Source organism: Salvia hispanica, chromosome 3, assembly GCF_029641045.1.
Source record: "Salvia hispanica isolate PSC_SH4W2 chromosome 3, Shi_PSC_v1, whole genome shotgun sequence".
Lineage (NCBI taxonomy): Eukaryota > Viridiplantae > Streptophyta > Magnoliopsida > Lamiales > Lamiaceae > Salvia > Salvia hispanica.
Window position 1 is genome coordinate 52,746,989 of NC_142694.1, and position 10,943 is coordinate 52,757,931.

Consider the following 10,943-nt stretch of genomic DNA (forward strand, 5'->3'; position numbering starts at 1 on the left):
GCTAGATCTAGGCAGGAATGACGGGACATGCATGACGAAAAACCAACGTACTCAAATTCTCCCAGAGCGGAAACAACTACTAGACCTGGTAAACAACTTCCTAAAATGCCTAGACAGAGGAAAAACAGAGCGTGAGGACCATTTCCCACAATAGCAGGGTACGAATAAAAAGCTACAGATTAACTAACTAAAGGCTTAACTAACAGCGACATCATCTTTTCAAAAACTTTGATCATGAAATGCAGAGGAACCATAGAGCAAAAACACAGAGCGAAACAGAGCAAACGAAATTAAACCGATTAATGCGATCAACTACTGAAACTAAAGCAGATCTACTATTACTAGACGAGGTAAACGAGAAAACAGAAATTAATCATCAAAACCATGCAGATGTGAACAGATCCAAACACCGGATCCAAGCCATCCACAACATACCAAAGAAAATTCCATCTCCGATCACACAGATTTAACCAGATTCAACCGATCAACTACAATCTCCATACAATTCAACTCCAAACTCAGATCAATCACCAAAAAGCATCAAAAGTAAATGGAAAATACAGCGATAACATGAAACAAAACCATAGCAGTGAATTCCATAGCAAAAGAGTGCAATATCCAACGGAAATTTAACAAAATACGACCGAGCTTCGAACAGCGAAGACTCGGGAAGTTCGGAAATATAAACTAAAAGCAGGAAATAGATTGTATCTTCGCCTCCCGTGGAGACGGTGTTACACAACTACCGATGAATTTTCTGACTGTGAACCCCCCAAAATTGATTTCCCCAAATGTGTGTGTGTGTAGAGAGTGAGAAAGCTAAGCTAAGAGCTAAAGGATGATGGATGTTCCATGTAGGTCGCGTGCTCTTATTTATAAGGGATGGAGCTTCTAGACTCTTCCTTGTGTTTCCCATTCTGCCCTTGTCTAGAATTCTCCTCCGTCTAGTAAATTTCTTCCCTTTTCTACTTGCTTCCTCTGCCAGCTTCCTTCTCCAGGCGATTTCATCTTCTTCCTGGATCTAGCCTTTTCTCTACACACCTGGCTTACAAAACCTTGTCAGACCCGGGAAATTATAGAATATAACCCCATAACCATTGCATGAAATTAGTCTTATCATATATCTATAAACCTAGAACCCTATTTATATCAATAATTAAATGACTTTGCTTCTCTGTCTAACTATGTGACGCGTTCAATCCGATACATAGTGTATAAATCACTAATAAAACAAATTAAATTACTTCATAGTACTTGAAACAATAGAAGTAAATATACTGATAACATTAAATTAAAATTACAAATGTAAATTTTATTGTATGCATATTGTACTTCAACTAAATTTATAGGGATAAAATTAATTAATGATAAATAACCATGAAATCATCAACTTTGATCAAAATACGATCTTTCCAAAAAAGAATAAAATCAAAAAATCACCTAATTAAATCACAGAGATTCAATTTACATGAATAAAATTTCAATAACAAAATCTAATACTATATTAAATGATTTAGTACTCAATAAATAATGTGAAAACACTCGAAATGACAAAAATAATAACTACCAACATTTATTAAAAAGATTGAAAAGACTCAATCTTTACATTCATAGCAAAAACTGACAAATGTCATTTCATAATTAATCATAAACCAACAAATTAAACAAAATCTAATTTTCCAAGAATCTATTAGTTATATACTACTACTACTACCATATTGCTACCAAAATACTATTTTTTTCAACAAACCATGTCTTCTTACTCTAAACAACCAAAAAACTTCAAAGTACATCGTCCATGCTATGGTTGGATTGAAGCAAATGCAACATAAAATCTTGAAGACTTCATTACTCTAACACCTCAACCAAACAATTTGGAATAAAACTCAAATCAAAAATCACAAGGAAAAAATCAAATGAAGCCAGCATACGAAGATGAACATGAAGACTCTGAAGAAACAACACGATAAAAATTTAATTTTTTTAAGCACAAAATTTATTATTATATTACTCCATCTTTAACACAATCTGTTTAAATAAATTCGAAACTTTTGTTTACATATAAAACCATACACATTATTTTGAATATTGCAGACCAACCAAAATTTCATCTGAAACAGTGTTAATATTATGCAAGTGGAGACCAACTTTCCACAAAGTTTACAATCCTTCCAGACATACAAAAATGATGGTAACAATTGATTACTTTACAATCTATATAGGAGTATTACATATACAACAAATATTTTATTTAAATTTATGTTTATCATAAGTAGAAATTTACTCATTTAATTTAGAACAAAACAGAAATTAAATCATTTAAATTAGAATGAGTAAAAAGTCAATCATTTAATTTAGATATTTACAATAATAGGAGTAGGATAATTATTAAATGTAATTAACGTATTATTTTAAATAATTATATAACCTTTATATTTCATTTGTATATCACAGCCATTTCCACGACGCTTTGAAGATTCATACGGAAATATAATATCAGAAAAATGCATCTTAAAGATTTCTCCAAATTCGGAATGGAAAGTTCACTCGGAAAAACTAAAAAAACGCCACCATATCAAAACTTATCTATCAACTGGATGGGAGAAATTCTTGACTGACAACAACATTGAAATTCATACTTTATTGACATTAATATATGCGGCAAGGACACATTCATAGTTCATTTCTCTGATGACAATGGTATTAGGAAGAAGGTTAAAATCTTTGTATTTCCTTATCAAATTAATTACAAAAATTAACTATAATAATATACAATATGACTTGACTTTTTGCTGCATATTGTACATTGCCATCCAAGAAAACAACTAAAAAATTTGGTAGATCCAGCAATGCCACCACAACAGACAAAAAGAAGAATGTTGCTACATCCACAAAATCAAGAATGCGTCGAAAAACTTCTCATCCCAAATATCTTGCAGATTACGTATGAATAGTAGTGTAATATTCACTCTTTCAACTTGCATCAAATGATTGTAACTAAAATTATGGATTTATATCTAAGTAGTTGCACTGACTATTTTGTTAATTATATTAGTAATACAATATGATCTATTCAACGAAATATGAAAACAAAGAAACAAAATGAAAAAACTGAAAATAAAATATAATATAAACATTAAATATTAGTTTACAACAAATTCAATTAAAACTTATAAATACTATCCCTGCGACCAAACATTGAAAACTCAACATATCTAAACCGAATCCACAAAAATTATTGACAACTACTATTCATTGCAAATAAATCATTACTATGTAGCCATTTTTTTTTTTATAAAAACTCTGCAGCAGACAAACATACAGTACATAAATACTGACAAAATCCAAATATAATTCATACCTCCTCGGTGCTAACTGCTAACATGGTACTCCAATATCAATAAAAATACAACTTCCCAAACACATGCAATATCTAATTTCAGAAATTCATCAGAAACAATAAATTGATAATAAAATAAGTAATGACAGCACATAAATTGATTGCATGTTTTGTTATTTTGGAAATTCATCAGAAACAATAAATCTACGAAACAAAATAAGTAATGACTCAAATTAAATAATGAAACTAAAATAAAATGATTGCATGTTTTGTTATTTTGGAAATAACTCAAAAATGTCTGAACACCACATAAATTGTTTGTTACTTGTAGGACAGCACAAAATTTTATGAAATTTTATTGTGTGTAAATAAAGGAAAATTTAAAGCTTTAATTAATGTGAGACACAACTTATTTAAAAAAAAAATATGACATCTTCTGCGGAACAAATTAAAAAGGAAAACTATGCCATCTATTATGAGACAAAAGAAATACTCCTACTCAACCTAGATACAACAAAGAGCATAAAATAAGATAAGTATAGCATCTTTTGTACATCAAAACCATGACAAAATATAAACTTAAATTTTCAAATAAAAAAAATACAAATTACTCCCTCTGTCCCACAAAGATAGTCCCACTTTGACCCGACACAGGTTTTAAGAAATGTAATGAAAAGTGAGTTGAAAAAGTTGGTGGGATGTGGATCCTACTTTTAAAGTATTAGTTTTATAATAAAATGTGAGTATGAATGAGTTGGTGGAATATGGGGTCCACTACCAAAATTGGTAAAAGTGAAATGAGACAAACTTTATGAGACGGAGGGAGTATATAATATACTCAGCCACATTCTTGAGTGGCACAGAATTTTAGGAGAAGTTGTTATGGGGAATAAAATAGAGAGAAAAAAAGGAAGTTCAATATTTTATTGAGAGAGAGAAGAGAGAGAGGTGATTATTTCCAAAATTAGAAAGTGATCATCTTGATTGGGATAAACAAACAAAGAAAAGTGGACATGTTCAATGGACAAAGAGAATACTAAATAGATATTTTGCACATAATTTCGAATATATACATGAATTTCTATTTAAAATTTACAAAATTATTTGACAAATTAGAAATAAACATATTAATTAATTAAATATAAATATCAATTCATTTCTTTCAAATTAAAACAAAAAAGCAATAATTATAGCAACAAACTAATTCAATATGTCAACATAACAACTATATACATATATAGTTAACTATAAAATCAATCTCCCCTGTATAAAAAAATATATACTACTATGTATATATCCTAAAAAAAATAATCTAAACATAAAGTATTGTGAACACAAATTAAGCTTTAGTTATTGCAAATGTATCTTACATAAACACAAATATGGGGTGCATTAGGCTCCTTTGCACCCTAAGTGTCCTATTTCCTTCTTAATCTCAGTTCTTGGATCCTTGAATTGGATGGTTGTGATCAATGCATTATTAGTCTATAATGTTGCATTATTAGCCGTTGTGCATTATTAGAATGAAAATGTGCATTATTAGTTTATAATGTTGCATTATTAGCCGCTGTGCATTATTAGAATGAAAATGTGCATTATTAAATGACACGTGGCATTAATCTAACCGTCAGATGACAAAATCGTGGGGCTAGGATTAAGAAGGAAAAATGACAAAAGATATGAAAAGTATTTGAATACATCCATATATATATATATATATATATATATATATATATATATCACAAAAAAATAATCTTTAAAAAAATATAAGATATTTACCGATAATACATGAATCAATTTAAAAAATATAATTATACTCTAATACTACATTAAATAAAATTGGAAACAAAAAATCATAAACATCACGCTATCTCAATCACATCACTTGAAAAATAAGACTATTCTCATTCCCTTCCCTTCCAATCGTTACAAAAACGGTCGTATTTCCATTCACTTTTAAACTTTTCTTTTACAGAAAACAACTACGATCACAACAACCAAATTCATTAAAACAACTATAAAGAAAGGTAATCTTGACTATACTTTAACAACATATTTTATTAACAAAAATAAACATAATTTTTATGTATTAAATAAGATAATTCTTTTAACAAAATAAATGTACATTTTTTTGAAGTTTAAGTCAAAAAATGATAATATAAAAATTATCCAAATAAATAATTACGTAAAACAATATCCAAAACTTAAAAACCACTATACACTACATTCTATAATTTTAAAGTTATTCTAAGTACTAAAGATAAAAAATAATACCATAATAAAAAATAAAAAGTCAAAGAAAACAACATCTACAAATAGCTACGTATTACTAATACACACTTACTAATCATTCTTAAATAAAAAATAACATTGAAAGTGAATTCTATTAATATACACATACTTGCTAATATATATGTAAAATATTAAATTTAAATAAACCACTGATAATAATACATCAACTGCCAATATTACATATTACACCAGCAGAACTAACTACACACTTGCTCATCTTTCTTGACTCTGAATACAAACAAAGTCGACAACAAAATAAAACTAAAAAGATGAGCAAACCCACAAACCAACTACTATTAATAATAATTACATAAACGACAAAAGACATCATAATGAGTCCCTGACATAATCAACAAAATCATCAAAACACAAACAGTTTCAATCTTTCGGTTCAATCTTAACAGTACTTAACAGAACCATCAAAGTCGTCAGCGAACTTCCTCTTCAAACCATGTGTAACATCATCACCTTCATTTTTCAGAACACCACTCTTCTTGCGCTCAACTGATGGAAAAACATCAACTTCAGCATCTACGTCGATAACAAAATCATCCTTCAGCAGCAGTTCAGGGACTTTACAAATACCATCAACACTAACAACATCATCAACCAACTATAGATCCACAAAATTTTTCACATCACTCGAACCAGAAGAGAACAACAGCTTATCACCACACACCTAATAATATGCAACATTAATTAAAGATAATGAAATATAAAAATAATCATTAATTACTATAAAGAATAAATAACAACTAATGAAAAATACCTGGAGAGAATCATTATCCTGTCCCAAGTTTACAATTAGAGAAAGCGTATCACATTCTTCCAAGAAGTGATCATCTAACGACTGTGAAGGATTGCCTTTGTCCAAATTAGAAAGAATATTGGCAGGATATTTGCGAATCACAGCATGATCAGAAACAACTTTTTTGACATTGTAGGGTTTCAACCTCAGGAAATCCTCCTCTTTCCTAACACTTATCTTAAAGAGGTACACTTTGCCAGTAATAAAATTTTCAATTTCCCTCGGCACACAATTCAAAGAAACAACCTGATATAAATAAAAAAAAAAGCTTTTAAAACTGATTAAACTAAAATAAAAAAATTCTGTACTAATCAACATACCTCTCAAGCATTAACTTCAGCGGCATTCTTGTTCATAATGTGAACACTCTCTGTCCCAAAGAACTAATTGAGCAATACTTGTCCCATCAAAGAAACAACCTGATATAAATAAAAAAAAAAAAAAACTTTCAAAACTAATTAAACTAAAATAAAAAAATTATGTACGAAAAAAATAATTTTTCTCAACATACCTCTCGGCATTAACTTCAACAACATTCTTGTTCATAATGTGAACACACTCTCTTTCCCAAAGAACTAATTGAGCAGTACTTGTCCCATCAAAGTCTTCGAATTTTAACATATATCTATAATAAAATTATAAATTAATAATAATAAAAAATTAAAATATGAAAAAATACACCAAGATGTAAAAATTAAAACAATATATTAAATTTTACCTCATAAAGCCAGAACCATTGAATAATCCACAACCAGAGCACAAAAAATGGTTACCATCCTTAACAACTTTTTTACCACATTTCTTGCAAGATATATAATACCAGTCACCGTAACAACTCACAACCTCCACTCTTGCACAAATCCAGTAATTTCCATCATGTTCATTCAATAACTACATAATATTTTAATGAACACAAATTAAACATAACAAAAGGTGCACAAATATTTAAAATGTTACATACTTCTTGGCAAAATAAACTCTCGATGGACTTCAAATTTCCTTCAATATCATCAACCACATAAGGCTTGACAGACTTTAATAAGCACAAGGGTAAATCAACACAAAAAGATTCATCATCCTTTACTCTATAAAATAATCAAAATCTGTTAATCATTCAATAAAAATAATTTATAAAATAGAAAAAACAATTTCACAAAAGAACACCTTTCTCTAAGTCGACTGATCTCATCAATATCCTTATTCAAAGACACTTTCGATGCATTATAAATGGTCCCGCAACTAATTTGACTTAAAAGAACAATAAAAATTATAACATTCATAACGCAAACATATAATAAACTAATAATCATAAAAAAAATACCATTGAAAATAGTAGCCTTACAAAATTGTACAAAACAATTGGTACAATTTTGATGTCAAACTTACGTTGACTCAAGAAGGAATCAACATACTGCCCTCATAAAGTGCAATGTATAGATACATGGCTGCAAAAAAAATATAAATTTCATAAAATTTGTATATACTTAATAATGAGCAACAAAACAATAATTTATATAATAAATTTAAAAAATAAAATTTTACTGCTCATCCTTTAGAACCAATTCCAGTAATTTAGAGGACCTTTCATCAACCACCCTCACACAATCTCGAACTACTCCTATCACATCTACAATTTAAAATTAAAATAATATATATAATAAATTCAAATTTCATGGCTGCAAATATAAAGTGCAATGTATATACTGCCCTCATGGCTGCAAATATAAATTTAAAATAATATATACTGCCCTCATAAAGTGCAGTGTATAGATACATGGCCGCAAAAAAAATATAAATCTCATAAAATTTGTATATACTTAATAATGAGCAACAAAACAATAATTTATATAATAAATTTAAAAAATAAAATTTTACTGCTCATCCTTCAGAACCAATTCCAGTAATTTAGAGGACCTATCATCAACCACCCTCACACAATCTCGAACTACTCCTATCATATATATATATATATATATATATATATATATAGAGAGAGAGAGAGAGAGAGAGAGTTGTAATCAATGTCGAACCCTTTCTTAGAGACCGAACTAGAGAACAAATCTGGGCCATAAGATCTAGTTTTTTTATGAGATATGATGTTGTGTAAATTTTTTTCGCTCTTCATTACAAGCCAATTTTACTTCATTGTATAGGTTTATTATTTCATTCTGTACGTAATACATTGAAACTACAATATGTTTTTACTTGCTTCAAGTAGGTTTTGAAATGATTCAACATATGCTTCATTCGAATTCATTGACATGAGTTTTTACTTTATTCACATTAAAAAATGCAATTTATTCAAGTGAATTTATTACTTCATTCAGAAACGTTATTACTTCATTGGATAAGGTTTTTACTTCATTCCAGTAGGACTTCAAATGCTTCTACACATACTTCATTCATATAATTTATTATATTATTCCATGTGTTTATTACACCATATCAGCGTCGTAGCGGTGGTGATAGATATTGTAGAGAGAAAGAACGGCACGCGACGGCGAAACTGCATTTACGTACTAGAATGAAGTAATAATCCTATTAGAATGAAGTAAAAACCTACCGGAATGAAGTAATATATTCTGGAATGAAGTTAAATATTCGTAACGTGTTAGTATGACTTATTTACCTTCGGATGAATAAAAATAGACTGGTAATGAAGGAGAAAATAATTTATAAATTTGTGAATCTCATCTATAAAAAACTAGATCTAAAAGCCCTAATTTGGTATGGTTCGGTGGTTCGGTCTTTAAGAGTGGGTTTGTGGATAATGGGACTCATATATATATATATATATATATATATATATATATATATATATATATATATATATATATATATATATATATATATATATATATATATATATATATATATAGGTGTGTGATCAAATACTAACTAAGTTACGGTAATAACTAAAAACTAATATCAATTTTGTATGTTAGAAACTTCAACACAAAGACATAAATTCATCAATCTTCTTGTGTTGATAAACTTATGTCTTTGTCTTGACATTTTAAATTTACATGTTTTATTGATATAATTATGTCTTTGTGTTGATAATTTTAATACACAATATTGAAAGTTATTATGTGACGCCCCGGAATTTCGTTCCCTTCTTTCGAGATAAATCGGATTTAGTAGCTTATTTAATTTCGTTTAGAAGATGCGTAATCGTGCATCCCTCGTTGTATTTTCGAATTTGGAGTAATGTAAGTATTTTCGTTGGGAGAAATAAAGTGCAAGGAAATTATGTGTTCAAGGATAAAAGTAAAGCTATGCTTTTATTTGATAAATAATTGAGGAACAAATTACACAATAATGTTGGAGATATATCTAGCACATGTTACATATGTGAGAGTGTCAACACACACATCTATTCTACACTATCTATCCTACTTCTTTAATTCTCAAGTTTGGAAGCAAACTAAATTGGGGATAGAACCAAATGAGCTCAAGAGGAGCATCTTCTTTCTTTCCCTCCCATTCTTATTCTCGATTTTGCTCCCCTCCACAAGCTCCAAGAATGCCTCCATGTACCTACAAAGTTTACACCAAATTGGGGGTTAGAAAGTTACACACAAGTAAAGAGGGAGGGAAGCACAAGCTAAATAAGAGATGGAGCAAGTAGGAGAATAGTGCAGCTAGAAGAGCTACAAGATAGAGCATGAGGTAAGCCAATTTTTGTCACCACTTCATCTAACATCAAAAGAGATTCAAGACAAAGAAGACATAGGAGAAAGAGCTCCTACACAAGCCCAAAGTAGAAGATGAGTCAAACTCTCATTTCCCCGTCGATCAAGGCCGAGAAATCAGCCAAGAAGATCAGCCACAATCACCAAAATGGCAAGAATCTCACAATCATCAAGCTCGAAAGAGAAAGAGCTAGCAACCCCAAAATAGGAGCCTTTGCCTCCAAGTCTCAAGCACAAAAAGCCAAGAATATAGCACTATATAAACAACCTCAATCTCCTTCTCATCCCCTCATTCTCAACACTATAATTTCACCAAATATTCAAGAGAATAGCAAGGAAGGGAGGAGGAGCAAGGAGGAGAGTTTGAGGCAGGACATCAGTCCCTTCCAAGAGGAATCATCAAAGTGAGGGAACAACCTCAAACACCCAATAACCTTGCATCATATAGAGCTAACATAGTAGGTGACCAAGAACTTAGAATCATAGCAGCTCTAAATGAAACTTAGAAACAGAACTCATAACAGTAAGAGTTATTCCAGTAGCTACATTCTTTCTCAAATCCCCCTCAAATGCAAATAGACTCCCCATATCAAGTGATGAATCAACAATAACAGTCTGCCCAAGATCAAAGCTTTAGTAATTCTAAACTAAAAAGGGGCTAAGGGATTGGGGACTTAGCTTTGGAGTGAGGAGTACTCGACAGAGCTGCCCGGCGATGGTCGAGCGGCGACGGAAACTCCGGAGAACCGAGAGGAGCGGCGGCTCTGCTCGTTGAGCAGCCGGGACGAGGTCGGCATCGCTGGACGCC

General features: G+C 30.3%; 1 long non-coding RNA gene across 1 annotated transcript; it reads right to left on the reverse strand.

Moving 5' to 3' along the window:
- Window positions 1-5,752: 5,752 nt before the first annotated feature.
- LOC148931065 (uncharacterized) lies at window positions 5,753-6,655 on the reverse strand. The gene is made up of 2 exons (XR_016136772.1): window positions 6,402-6,655; window positions 5,753-6,311 (listed from the first exon to the last, which is right to left on the reverse strand). It is a non-coding gene; the product is annotated as an uncharacterized LOC148931065 (long non-coding RNA).
- Window positions 6,656-10,943: the final 4,288 nt, after the last annotated feature.